The sequence below is a fragment of the Tursiops truncatus genome, chromosome 7 (genome assembly GCF_011762595.2).
Source record: "Tursiops truncatus isolate mTurTru1 chromosome 7, mTurTru1.mat.Y, whole genome shotgun sequence".
Classification (NCBI taxonomy): domain Eukaryota; kingdom Metazoa; phylum Chordata; class Mammalia; order Artiodactyla; family Delphinidae; genus Tursiops; species Tursiops truncatus.
In genome coordinates, this window is record NC_047040.1 from 46998779 (window position 1) to 47014457 (window position 15679).

The following is a 15679-nucleotide window of genomic DNA, read 5'->3' on the forward strand; positions in this document are numbered from 1 at the left end:
ATCTGGTCAATGAAAAAATTACAGAAATATATGCATAAAGTATTTGGGGAAGGAGAGACTGTTTTTAAAGTCCAGTCTGTTCCTCTTAAAATCTGTTTATAATAATCATTCCTTATAAACATATATTTCAATAACTGTATTGGACAAATACATCAGACAAGTGTCAATTTTAAGAATGCCAGCCAACATGTTAATATCATCAAAAGGTTTGGTTAAATCTACTCCCTAAACCCCACCCATCTAAGGTAGTGCTTATGGTTATTCAATTCCATTCTGAGGACTTAAGACCAACTGAAGAGTTATACATAATTAATGATCATTTCAATAATGCCAGATGTCATCTAGGCAAGGTGTTAACATATTAGTTGTACTATTCTTTGAACATTTTCATTGTTTTGCAAAAAAAATTTTAATGTGTCAATTTCCAAAGTCCTCTATCTGTAGTCTAAACACCACTCACTGTTTTTTGTCAGTGGTCACAAAGGCACCATTTACTAGTAAAGGGAGGGAGGAAGGAGGAACAAACTAGCTAGTACATGCCTTTTACCATATGAATCAAAGTTTCCCAACAGTAGCTGGCTTGCCTTTGAAGCCTATGTTCACATGCCGACCTCACACATCAGTGACCTATAGATCACCTAACAGTTCACGTGCTCCCTTACATTTCCCATCCTCCCATAGTTAGGTTAAAGCCGCATAACTCATTTTTATCAATAAAATGAGTTCTGCTAAGAGCAGAAGTGGCATGTGTCCCTTCCAATTCAAGTCAGTTAAGAGTGGATATGAGTTCAGTAGTCATCAAGGAAATGCAAATCAAAACCACAATCAGATATCATCTCATATCAATTAAGGCGGCTATTATCAGAAGATGTGGAGAAAAGGGAACCCTGATACAACTGTTGGCTGGTAATGTAAATTGGTGCAGCCATTATGGAAAACAGTAGGGAGGCTACTCAAGAAATTACAGACAGAACTATTGTATGATCCAGCAATCCCACTCCAGTTATATATCTGAAGGAAATGATACCACTACCTTGAAGAGACCTCTGTACTCCCATGTTCACTGAAGCATTATTCACAATAGTCAAGGTGTGAAGCAACCTAAATGTCTATGGTCAAGTGAATGAAAAAAAGAAAATGTGGTATATAATTAAAATGGAATATTATTCAACCTTAAGAGAAGAAATCCTACCATGTGCACCAACATGGATGGACCTAGAAGACATTATGATAAGTGAAATAAGCCAGACACAGAAAGACAAACACTTCATTATATCACTTATATGTGAAATCTCAAATTGTCATTTCATTTTAAAAAACAAAATAAAACAAAAACAGTGGATAGGTATTCTCCATGTTTTCTTTCTCCCAGCCATGAGGTTGAAAGAATAGATGGTGTGGAATCCCTTAATGGAAGCAGCCTCAGTCCAAGTTTCTAAACCACCAAGAATAGCCAAATGACCTACACAAGATGATGACATGAGCAAGAAATTATCCTTTTTTAAGTGATTGAGATCTGGGATTTGTTTGTATATTAAAAAACAAAACCAAACCATGTTGCTACTGCAGTATAGCCTAGCACAGTTTGAGTAATATATGTTCTAAAAACAAAATGCTATATCCAAAATGGACTAACCTACAACTACAAAGAAGCTCAGCCCTTGGAAGAATTGGATTCAATTAATAGTTTTTTCAAGGATTTTAGCCATAAAATATATGCTTACAAGTTATTTAATAGAATTTTTAAAAAATTCCACTGCAAGCTAACTGTGTTCTCTCACTGTATTACTGGATTTCTATTCTATTCTTTTCTACAAAGGAAATAAAGGCATTTTCCCCCCTTACATTAATGAAGCAGGAGAAATACAGTATGACAGTGAAACAGTCGGTGCTTGGAGGGATTCACCTCTATTCATTGTCCCTTGAGACCATAAGCATCATGATAAACTCAGGTAAGCTTAGCCTGAGGGAACTGACTTTATGATCTAATGTATCTGAACAAAAAGTACAGCATTATCACAACTGCTACCTCCTGCTTCTGCTTTCATTTAAAACAGCCTTTTCAGCAAGACCCTAAAGATGTTAAAGCAGAAGCAAAACTTTTCTATATTAGAGGAAATCTTCCATGAACGAAAGTACCATATTAGAGAGGTGGTACTCAAATTAATTTAAGACTCCATGTATTTCCTCATACTCTAAAACTTCGATTCAGAAAAAAAAGAGAGAGATGTAGGGACTTCCCTGGTGGCGCAGTGGTTAAGAATCCACCTGCCAATGCAGGGGACACGGGTTCGATCCCTGGTCTGGGAAGATCCCACATGCCATGGAGCAACTAAGCCCATACGCCACAACTACTGAGCCTGTGCTCTAGAGCCCACGTGCCGCAACTACTGAGCCCGCATGCTGCAACTACTGAAGCCCACGCACCTGGAGCCCGTGCTCCACAACAAGGGAAGCCACCACAGTGAGAAGCCCATGCACCACAACGAAGACTAGCCCCCGCTTGCCGCAACTAGAGAAAGCCCGTGCACAGCAAAGAAGACGCAACACAGCCAAAAATAAATAAATAAATAAATTTATTTGTTTAAAAAAAAAAAAAAAAAGACATGCAGACCCAACATCACTATATTCTTGCCAATACAATATTCCTGCCTACAAGACACCTGGTAAAGTTTCCTCAAAAATGTCAATGTCATGAAAGACAAAAAAAGTAAGATTCACGATTAAAAGAGAACAATCTATGGCAACCCAATGCAAGATGTGATCCTTGATTGAATCTTGTGTCTGAAGAAATTTTTCAAGTTACAATGGACTTTATTACATAACAGTATTGTAATAATGACATATTTCTAGTATGTGATGATGATGACAGTACTGTGGTTATATAAGGGGAAGTCCCAGTTATGAGGAACTGCCTGCTGAAGTGTTTTGAGGTAAAGTTTCACAATGTCTGCAAGAATACTTGAATCTAGGTGAAGGGTATATTGTTCATTGTATTACAGTTTCAAATTTTGTGTAAGTTTAAAATTTTTCAAAATAAAAGTACAGCAGTTAGCAAGTACAGATATTATGTACTATAAGGCCAACAACAGAATATCTTCTATTTCTCTTTATTTGTACTCTTTATTATATGTACTCTAATAATAATCATTAAAAATATTACAAAACAAATGAAAACATAAAACACAAAATAAAGCCATATGTAAAGATGAATCTAAATACCACCATCCCACCATAAAGAAATATCCTCTGATCACATTTTAGTGTCTATTCTTAAACACTTGTTTTAGGAATACATGCATATCCTTTTATGCAAAGTAGATATTAAGCCAATATTAAAAAAAATTCAAGCTATTACTATATATGTAAATGTATATACTTTCTTCCCTGTAACAATATGTCAATAAGAGTAGACCTACAGCACCGTTTTCATTGTTGTTGAGTACAACATTATACAGCTGTACAGCAGTTTATTTAATCAACCCCCTGTATCTCCTTCAGTTTCAAGTTTAGGAATATTTCTATTTTGATTTAAGAGACTTACATATTCCCTCAAAGTCACATCTACTTACTCTTCCAATATACACGGAAGTTCATTATAAGCTATCTGAGCATGAGCTCTTTGCTAAATGAAGATGATAAACCTTTTGGAAAATGGTATGTAATATAGAGTATTATTCTAATGGCTAAATTTTAATCAAGGTTCCAAGATAAACTTATTTCTATATGTAAGAGTTCCCTTACCCTGAGTCCCCAGTCCCTTACACAAGCCCTGTAGGCCTCTGTACCCAAGGGCCTCTGACCTAGAAAACCTTATTGCTTCCATGTTTGATCCAAACCCTAACTGAAAAGTCAGGTGTAGCTGTCCATGACCCTAACGCATGATGAAATGGTAGTCTGCCCCTGAAGGAAATATCTGATACAAGGGACAGTCATGGGAACAAGTAATTACAGTGGAGCAATGGTAGAGGACTGTGTAAAGAGTAATGGGAAAAGGGTGGCAGAGTACAAGTGAGGGAATGCTTTCTGGGCCAAGAGAAGATCCTACGCAAAGAAACAAAGGAGTGGATATTCTTGGATTTTTTAGAGACTTGTGAGTTGTTCACTGTGACTAGAGAAAAGGGTCTAGAGGGGAACAGTGGTCAAGAGCTTTCATGCAACGCTAAGAGTGGACTTCATGGCATTTCTGAATTGCCCTCTATGCTAAGCAATTTTTCTTCAGTTATGTTTCTGAAAGGAGGAAGAGAAGTTTCCTCTGTAAAATGTTATCCCATTCTCTTCCTACTACTTTGAAAAACTGCTTCCATAGATTTTAGTTTTCCTAAACAAATGGACTTTTCTCTAAATTTGTAAGTGGTGGCATAGGACGCTGCTATGCATGGTCAGGTATTATGTGCTTCTCATTGCTACCATGTTCTATGTCCTGTTTTTTTAAAAAAAGCATCAAAAACATCCCCTACCATTATGATTATGGTTATCTGCCTTTGTGGACATCAGGTTTAGCTTGAGCTAAAAAAATGTCCTGGAAAATAAGTAGAAATTTTACATATATTTTGTATATATATTTTTATACACAAAAATCCATAGTTCTTTCCAATATGGCAAGCAATTTACCCACAGCATTTAAGAAAAATGAAGCAGCACCAGTCAAAGGTGAAAAAGCACCAGGCAATATGGCTCTTTTTGATTAAAAAGTATATTTGAAAAACCAAGACAACAGCCGTATCTTATAGCATCCAGTGATTAAAGGTGTTTTCAATTACATTAACAAACACAAGAAGTCAAATGTATTTGGCTATAACGCATTGGCATATATTGGCAGCCAAAACTTGGTCAACAGTTTTCCAAAAAAATATGTTATCACCCATTGCTTTGAACGCCTTCAGCTTCAACAGGGTCACAACCTCAAATTACCATCTTTTTAAGAAGTTTGCTCAATGGGAAGTTCTTCTTTACCAATCAGAACTTTTTTATCCAGAGACCAAGTCTTAAAATACCCAATTCAACCTCAGGCAGAAGTTTCACTCAGAGGAAGTGTGAATAGAGGTGGGTGGGGAGAAAGAAAAGGAAAGCCTGTTCTCCAAACACACTGACAAGAAGTTCATTCATGACCTGGCTGAAACTGGCAGCTAATCCAGGGCACATGACGGAAGTAAATATTTTGAGTCACAGCCCTGAGTCACCATTTCGAGTGATGCCGGAACTCCCCAGGCTGCTTGGACCATGCCACCAACCTTGAAAGGGATACAGAGTACAGACAACTGCAGAAATTCCAGTGCTGAAGGAAATGCTTCCTCAGGGAACAGTCGAGAAAGAACAATGATTTCTGTCCATAATTCTGTAAAACACCTTGAAATATTAGCTCTGATCTCCCAAGTAAATTGAAAGGAAAAAGAGTGTCTCACACAATGGCAAAAATGAGAAGAAATTGCCCCATATTATGTAAATTAACAAAGGACTCCATACTATCACTTTCGGAAATTCATAGAAGGAAATGCTGCTAGAGAATCTTAAAGTTAATTAGCAAGTACATCACCAGAGACTTGAAAATTTAACACCTATTTTGGTCAGCTTTTAAACTTGCCAGTTGCACTTTATCAGACTCCCGTGATTGAAGACTTCGGGACAGAAGCATATTGGATGATGCAAACTGTCATAGCTTTAGACTCTGCCCGCTGATTAGTAACCAACTCCTCTCATTTTTTTCTCATTTCCTCCAACGGTTTGAAAAGACACTGTCGAACATTTAACTTGCTGGAGAATTACAGGAGATGCTTATTTTTAAGACAAAGTTACTTTATCACCCTAAAGCTACATTTTTTTGTTTCTTCTTTTCATGCCTAAAGAATATCCTTCGGAACAACAAGACTACATCACCTTTTTTGAAAAGGCCAAAGGCCAGAAGAATGCCAAAACATTAGAAAAGCAAAACAGTAAACTTTTATTTGGAAGTGACCTGTGTATTTAGTCATTCAGCTCCCATTTGTTACTTTACAAATAATGATGTAGGTCCTCAGAGGGCTTATATTTTGCCCCAAAAAAGTGGCTATTAAAACGATGTAATGTACAGCATGGTGACTATAGTTAATAATACTGTGCTGCATATTTGAAAGTGGCTAAGAGAGCAGATCTCAAAAGTTCTCACCACAAGAAAAAAATATTTTGTAACTATGAACGGTGATAGATGTTAATTGACTTATTGTGCTCATCATATTGCAATATATATAGATATCAAATCATGATGTTGTATACCTGAAACTAGTATGTCAATTATACCTCAATTAAAAAAAAAATGCCATCCCATATTCACCCTTTAATAAAATAGACAATTTGCAGTCTTCCTTAAGCAGCTTTTTACCTCAAACATCACTTTTGCTCAGTCACACTTCCTATAACAAATTTGCCTGAAAGAAAAATCTCCCAATATGGTTTACTTATTTATGTGAAAATTAACAGGACAGAGAAAGAAATCTCTTTGATCATTCAGTTAAATAAATAAATCACGGGTAACTCCTATGTCTAAATGAATGGAATATAGCAGTTAAATGAGACAGATAAGGTCCCTGCTTTCAAGGGAGAGAAATAATAAAGAATTACATAAAATATTTTCAGAGTTACAAATACTATAAAAGAAACATGAGAGAAAATGAAAAAGTAGTCAGACAGCAGCTAGTATCATGTATTTGTAACATAATGCTATTGTGAAATAATGTATTTCATTGACTCAGAGCTGCAAATATTCAGATATCAACAGCTTTGAAATATGAATGTGTATTACAGTCAATGGTAACATAATTATAACTAGCAGCATTTTTCAGTAGTACCTAAATAGCACATTTTAACATCAGTGGGGGTGTAATTGGGCAGTGGCTGGCATTGAACATGAGGTTTCTTTTTAGAGAGTGATAGAAATGCTCTGAAATTAGATTATAATAATATCTGCAAAACTCTATAATTATGTACCCTTAAAACAGGTGAATATTATGATAAATTATATCTCAATAAAACTGTTTTTAAAAGATGACAAACTTGTCAGGTAGAAAAGCAGCTGCCACATGACAGAAATGCATGTATATAATAAAGACTTTTTCAAAATTAACAAAAAAAACAAACAGACGTATTCAGAAGGGAAATAGACCAAGAATACAAATAGACAATACAAAACAAAAACACAGAAAGAGCTAATAAACATATGAGAAAAGACTTAACCTCATTAGAAATCAGAAATGCAAGTTAAAACAAGATAAATGTTTCACGCACCAAACTAAGAAAGATTATATCAAGTTTGGTTCAGAGATAGGTTGTATCGATGTTTTCCTACTTCGCAAATATCTATCAAATGTACGTTAAAAAACACATCTCTTTGACTTCCAAATTTCATTTTTAGAAATTAATCCTAATAATTTAAAATATGAACAAACACTTAATAAACATGCTCAAAGCACTGTTATAATAGATTTTAAAAACAGCAAAAAAATCTATCTCCAACACAATAGGACATAAATTGAGTAAATTATAATTTTACATATTTATACACACAGACACACACACACACACAGTATATACAAAGGCCACAAGGTACATGCACAAACATGTTATACACACCCATCCAAATATATCCTATGGCCATTGATTTCCTGGGTGATGGGACTTGGGAGATTTTTATTTCCTTTCGGCCCCTCGAAGTTTTATCATTTTTTTCAGTCAATGAATATGCATTATTTCCATGTTTTAAAAGGTTAAAAAAAAAACAGTAGTGTGGATACATATCCAATAATCTTCACATACAAAAGCTTAGTTACAAGCTTCCACATCCCCTCTTAATTAACTTTGTTTACATTTTCATCTCCCACACATAGAAGTTTTAGTTCATGAAATTCAAGAACATTTAAATTGAGCAAGCTCCTCCTAGCAATTTTTATAAGCATTATTCTTCCTATATTCAATAAGCATTATACTTCCTAGTACTCAAACTACTAGAGTAGAATACTGTGAAAAATAATTCATTAAAAAAATCAAAATTCCAGATATTACTGAAGATCAAAATGGAGGTTAATAACTTCTTTGACTTAGTAAGAAAATACAGTTTCTTAATTTACGAAACTCTGAAAGACAATATGCAGTGGTTAGGTATCAGTATTAATGCAATGATGATTTGCTGTATAACTTTAAAGTGTCTTTAAATGTCTCTAGAAGCATAATTGCATTGACTTAAAATAACAAGAGATAAAGGTCTCTAAATCCAGTGTTTGGGTCCACAGACTATTGAAAAACTAATCACTTGTGAATGTAAAAATAAGTTCTGAAATCACAGTCTATGAACATGAGAAAGTGATACTAATTTACCTAGAGCTATCCAAAAACATCTTTTATATAAAATTAGATATAACTGTTTTCTAAAAGCAAACAAGAAGAGTCAGAAAAGTAGAGCCAGAAAAAAATATGATGAAGCTCATTTCACTGGGGACTGGCATTTATTTATTTATTGAATTATTACCACCACGGGGAACAGAGAATCAAAATCTCCCTCTCCTTCCGTGAGCAATTCTGATGCTTCTCATGGAGCAAGCACAAAGAATACAGGCCCTTTGAAAACACCCACTGCTCCATCAATGCTGGTTTGTTTCCTCCTAGTGATGAGAAGGAAATGATCCTGAAAGCATCTAACATTTTAAAACAAAAACTCTTTACTAAAGTTAAAAAAAAAAAAGAAACCCAAGTCAATGTTAAGTCTTAAAATAATGGGTGTGAGTCAGGTCAAAATGAGCCAGGAAGAGGATAAGTTTAAAGGAATACATGAACTCAGTTTTGGTAAAACATTTAAAATGTTAAAATACCAACTAACTGCATGAGTTAAAATAACAACTAACTAGTAATAAAGGAATTGGATTAATTGATTTCTAGGTTGCCTGCCAGTTCTCCAACTGTATAATTCTCTACTGGGGAACAACAGATTATATCAGGAGAAACAGTTTCATTAAAAAACACACACATATATATAATTCTTTAGTATAAATTTATTTTGTATTAACCAAGGGAAGGGAGACTATTTTTCTCTGTGTTCTTTAACTTTCTAATTTGCAGGACTGTTGCAACTGGACAGATATCTAGACACCACTCTGAAAGACAGAAAATTCACCTAGAGGACAAAAGCAAACTTCGGAGGCTGTTTTTGAGATGGCCTGATTGTTTTAATTGCAATGAGCTGGCAACTGTACGGCAGAGAGGCCAGAGAGCAGCTAAGTTTTCTATTTTCTATTAAATACAAAGCGCTGTAATATCCAGAAAATACTCCACAGCATCTTTCTTGACTGGAAAACTGGCATGGCCAGGGTTTGCCCAGCCTACGGCCAAGCCCTTAGGGGAACAGGTAATAAGTGTTCCAGCAAGCCATTTGGGTGGCAGGGCAGTGATCTGACTTCTGACCTTCTCTAGAACAGATATTGTTGGTGAGAGGTGACATCCATTCACTGAATTTGGAACATAAACATAGGCGCTTCTCCTTTTATTAAGGGACGTATTTAACAATCATGCAGGCAAGCCCATCTTTCTACACAAAGAGACTTTGACCGTGCCAGGTGCTACATGTTCTCCTCTGTCAGTGCACATCATCAGTCTATCTTTTGAGAAAAGACTTACTATTAAGAAAACTGGGCAATGGTCAGTCTGTTAGTAACATCTGCTTCCTAAAAATGGAAAGCATGCTGCAAGGAGATTTTCCCAAATGCCACCATACCAGAGGTTACAACACAAACCAAGATATAATCCATTTAAGAATATCCACAATTATCTTTAGTTTTTTTCCTTTTCCATAATCATTCACTTCCCCACAACTGTAGTATGGGCATGATGTAAACTATCCTTTCTTCATTTGTACACTGCTTCATCGCTTATAAAGTACCTTCATAGACATTATCTCATTAAATGCACATGACAAACTTGAAGGGTAGGTATTATGCTTATTTGACAGATGGGAAAAAGTGAGGCTGGCAAACTTAAATCACTTGCCCAAGGTCGCATCTAGTGCGTGTCAGAGCTTGAATCTGAGCCTTCACCTTCTAGTTTGCATTCCCCATAACCACAGAACCAAAGCAAAAACAAGAGAGGGAACAAGGCCGACTTACATACGCATGGCTGTGCCTAAAGTAGCTTATAGTATAACCAATATGAAACAAAATATTTAAAAGGGCACTGTGGTAACAGAATAATCCCCCCCCACCCCGCCACCCGAAGATGTCCAAGTCCTAACCCCTGGAAACTTACATTTGAATATGTGACCTTACATGGCAAGAGGGACATTGCAGGTGTGATTAAATTAAGGGGCTTGAAATGGAAGGTTACTGCAGATTTTCTCGGTAGGTCTGATATAGTCACAACCGGGAGGCAGAAGAGTCAGTGTCAGAGTGGTGTAGCCTGAGAAAGATTCAACCAGCTACTGCTGGCTTTAACAACGGAGGAAGGGGCTACAAGCCAAGGAAGGTGGGTGGCCTCTAGAAGTTAGAAAAGGCATGAAAACAGATTCTTCCCTAGAGCCCCCAAGAGGAATGCAGCACTGCAGACATCTTGATTTTGGCCCAATGAGACAGCTGACCTTCAGAACTGAAGATAATAAATTTGTGTCGTTTTTAAGCCTCCAAGATTATAGTAACTTGTTATGACAACAATAAGAAACTAATTGAGGCATGAAGACAAAATTGAGATAACAGACTACCCCTAGGCTGCTACATAAATATTCTTGATATTGTTTTGTATACCAACATAATACAGTTTTAGAATATTTTTACTTCCTAAAATACATAGATCATTAATCCTTAAACTAAAGCAGATTTGCTTAAGTTCTACTTTTCCACATCTACATTCAGATAAATTGTGTTTTCTACATGACAATCATCTTTTTTTTTTAGGAGTAGGGGAATAAGATACAACCTACTATGTATAAAATAAATAAGCTATAAGGATATACTGTACAGCACGGTGAATATTGCCAATATTTTATAATAACTATAAATGGAGTATGAGCTTTAAAAATTGTGAATCACTATGTTATACATCCAAAATGTATATAATATTGTAAATCAACTATACCTTAATTTTTTTAAAAAAATCATCTTAGTACAAAACAAACAAATCATACTCCAAAATGTCCTTTTAATTTTCACTAATTCAACAATGTTTCCAAGTTCAGATTATTCTGTCAATTTAGGGGAAAATCAGTTTTCAGCCATTATGTAAACCTTGGTTAAAACCTACAAATTTTGGGCTTCCCTGGTGGCACAGTGGTTGAGAGTCCGCCTGCCGATGCAGGGGACACGGGTTCGTGCCCCGGTCCGGGAGGATCCCACATGCCGCGGAGCGGCTGGGCCCGTGAGCCATAGCCGCTGAGCCTGCGTGTCCGGAGCCTGTGCTCCGCAGTGGGAGAGGCCACAGCAGTGAGAGGCCCGTGTACCGCAAAAACAAAAACAAAAAAAAAACCCTACAAATTTTGTGGAGTCACTAGATGAAGGGGTTTAAAAATCCAAGTGGGCAACTAGTATTTTGAAGCAAGGTATAATATTTCAATCACCATACAGGCATGTAAAATAAGACACTAGGTTTTCCTTTTTAACACTGTAGTTGTGGTTTTCTTTACATATTACATCAAGAAAATCAGCAGGAAAAAGAAAAAGAAGACAAGTCACACAAAAGGACACAACTAGAAATGTAATAAAGTTCATGCTTAGAAGTTAACAAAACAAAACAAAAAAGACAAGCAAAAGTCAAAAGCTTGAAAGAAAAAACAGAGAGCATGTTTGGGAACTAAGTTTCACAAATCCATGAAATAAGAAATTTTAGACTGAGGTTTCCTTTTATTGCTGCAGATTCAGTAATGCACAAATACCATTCAAAAATCAAAGCACTAAGTAAGCTTACCATCTTGGATTGAATTTTCTGCTAAATTAAACTGTTCATCGCAGAACCCTACATTTTCCCTTAATTTTTTAAAAGGCATGTCTACAATATTTTGGAGATATCCACATGATAATATTCATTATTTCATGTAACTTGTATAATTCTACCAAAAATAATGACTAAGAAAATTAATAGAATGGGTACTGAAAGTGTTACTTTCTCTGTAATGGTCACATCAAATCTACTTAGCATGGCAAGGAACCAAGATCTACCCATTGAGCTCTAGATCCTTTTATTTTTAATACAATGCTCTTGTGTGTGTTAGGCTTGATGGTGAATTTATTTGATTGGACTGCTGGTTTAGAATATCTTTTTAAAGTTCATTTAGATCCTCCCTCAGTTTACTTCCAGCTTCATTTCTGAACATGCTCTCAACTCTCTCACATTGCACATATAAATCTTATAGATAGATGCATATACGCGGGTCACATGGAATTGTTGATTTTCCTTCATAAACATCTTTTACTAATCTATGCATATATTGTTTCCTCTACCTGGAACCCTCTTCCACATCTGGTGAATTCTACCTCATCTTTTATTAGCTACCTAAAATATCACCAACCGATCTGGGAAGCCTTCCTCAAAGGCCCCAAGCAGAATTAGATACTTTCCAGGTATGCCTCATTTATTTTGGTATAAATCTATTTGTGTCTACTTCTCAGAGTTAAAATGAAGTAAATTTAGATTGGTCTTCCAAACATATTTCTGAAATCTTCCTTCCTCTCCCTCTACCCAAAATCATGCCTGGAGTAAGAAGAAAAGCACACTGAAAGTATTCATATTTCCTCTTTAAGAGCTAAGAAACTAAGTGTTACACTATCCTAATACCAAAATCCAGACTTTCTTCCTTAGCTACTACTACATGTCTTAATGCATGTGACGACCCACAATAAAATGGCCTAATAAATTATACATCGTCTAATATCTAGGTACATCTTTGGTAAACAGAACATAAAATTGGTCCATGAATTATTGATCAGTAACAGATACACACTGGATTTGTAAAGGATGTTTTCTGACTAGTATCTTTTTTTCCAGCCCAAAAGAGAAAAAGGTACTCTCTTACTACTATTCTTTTTCTTCTTTTGAAGGACCCTAAGTTTTAGTTCTCTAAACAAGCTCTAATCTATCATTTCTTAGCTGTGCCAGATAAGATAGACTTTTTCTGACTTTCATAGGCATATGGCTTAGACTCAGTCAGATACTACCATAAAAGCTTTGAATCTCTAGCAAGTGATGCAGAGAGCCAGGGATGGGTAAGAAATTATTCCCATGGTGTTGCCCCACAGTCAGTAAGAGCAATTCCAATAGCAATAAAACCCTACACTACTGGTTCCTCTGTTAGCTTCTCTTGCTCATTTTTCAGAAAGCTACAAGTTACCAATATCCTGCCAATAAATTCCTATTCAGCAAAATTCAGCCAAAGTCAATTTTTATTGCTTTGCACGAAGAACCCAACACCTGCATGCAATAAACACACATATACAACCTACCATATGCCAGACACTTCTCCATACACTAGCACACAATGGTGAGCAGAAACACATCTGTTCCCTCTCTGGAGAGTTTACAGTCTAATCAGGAAAACAAACACATCATAAGATAACCAGAAAAAAAAAAGAAAAGAAAAGAAAACAAGTATAAATTTCAGCTAAATGAAGAAAAAGAGCTGTACTTAGTGCACTGACAGCCTGTATAGCAGAACCTGATCTAAAAGGAAGAAGAAGGAAATGGGAAAGGACATTGATAATATACTATTTAACGCCAAGCATTTATAGTATCTCCAAAAAGTACCTTACTCTAAAAAATTTTATGGTGATCCTGGAGCTAGCTGAAGTTTGTTCTTTTTACAGGAAGGGATAAAGTCATTATTCTGTTTTTTCTAAAGAGAAATAGCCCAAGAAACAAATGAGCCTAGAGCAGTACTTCAAACAGTTACAAACTTCAAATGTTGATGCAACAACTATCAGGAAGTCTTCTCGGGGCTCATCTAAACTTTCAGACTCACAAAACTACCAAAGGCCACACACAGCACCAATCTATTTAGAGGCTATAGTACAGAACCAGGCATAACCTCCCCGATGAGAGTCCTTACATGAACTTCCCTGTGCAGCAGTACACACAGCTGTCCAGAGCTCTTCTCTTTGCCTCATCAGGAGACAGCTCAGGTATGAAGAAACTAGATGTGGTGGGTACAGCAGCTACCCATGCTTCAAAGCCTCCTGCCCCATAGGAATGGTATCTCTTGTAATGACCCCATAGCCAGAGCTTCCAGAGTTCCCGCAAAGGACATGCCAGTTGTAAGAGTCACTGAACTCAGGGAACTCCAAAGCTATGGCTTCCCCATCAGGTATTTATTAGTCTATTTACAGTTTCTCCCAGTCTAAATGCAATATACCAACCAGGGGCTTATTCTTAGCATAAGCAATGATACCTAGTCACTTAGCCACTCAGGACCCAGTAAAACAGAACAAGAAACTTAACAGAAGATCGAGTTGGCATACAGAATAGGAAAGAGTTTTAATGACCATTTTCCAAAAGCTGACTACTGATAATTTTACTCAACTTTAATATCCCTACGTGTATTATTCAGTTAGGCTGCATTACACTATAGTAACAAGCATCCCCAATAACTATTAGTCAAAAATAACAAAGGATTATTTTATACACATACATTGTGGGTCAGTAAGAGTCTAACCTTTATGTCTTCCTCACTCAGGGACCCAGGCTGAGGGAGGTTCTATTATTTACACTATCACTACTCACTATGGCATCTGGTAAGAGAAGAAGCAGAACAATGCCCCAACTCCTAAACACCTCCACCCATCAATGACACACTTCTGCTCATGTTTCATTGGCTAGCAAAAGTCACAGGGGCTTACCGAAATTCGAGGTTATTCCCAGAAATATGATACTAATGAACAGTTGTAATATCTACCATATCATGTAAGAGATAATTTAAATAAAATAATTTTATAAATTTTACTTCCCAAATATTAAAAACATGAGGATGGAGCCCTTTTAAGCACTAAAGTCTCCTCTGGATTCAGAAACACAATAAAGTAGAGAAAATAAGCTAACTAATTGAAACTTTTCATGATCACCCTGGGAATGTAGTACAGCTGTGGAAAGGTAGGCAATTTTCCCAAGGTAACACTGGAAGAACGGCAGAGTCTGGATTTGAACCCAGGCCTGTGTGACTCCATGGCCTATTTCTTTTTCATGACACAACAATGCATAGCAAATATGGATGGAGTGAATGAAGAAAGAAGAGTTAAAGGGTAAACTCCACAAGAGTATCAAGAAGGTTAGGAGGCAGGGAACTATATTCAATATCCTGTGACAAACCATAATGGAAAAGAATATGAAAAAGAATACATACATATGTATAACTGCGTCACTTTGCTGTACAGAAGAAATTAACACAATATTGTAAATCAACTATACTTCAGTAAAATTTTTTTAAAAAGGTTAGGAGGAGTAAGGGGACAAGATATCAATAGTTTCAGACAGGCAAAGAGTGGAGACATTAAATATGGAAGGAATGAAGAGTGAGGCGAATTATAAGAGAGAGGTTCAGTAAGATGAGGGATCAAGTCTCCACTGAAGGAGGCTGCCACCAGCGATTGCAGTTCGGGCCACTGCTGGGCTGGGCTTAGGGAGCTGCCAGATTGAAATGGCTGAGCATGGGAAGTGATGAAGAGAGGCACCGTGTTCAATACCCTGCTTG

General features: G+C 36.4%; 1 protein-coding gene across 3 annotated transcripts in view; it reads right to left on the reverse strand.

Annotated features, from left to right (window-relative positions):
* The window catches only part of ITGAV (integrin subunit alpha V), an 86871-nt gene that overhangs the window by 53871 nt on the left and 17321 nt on the right, over nt 1-15679 (reverse strand). The window lies entirely within an intron of this gene.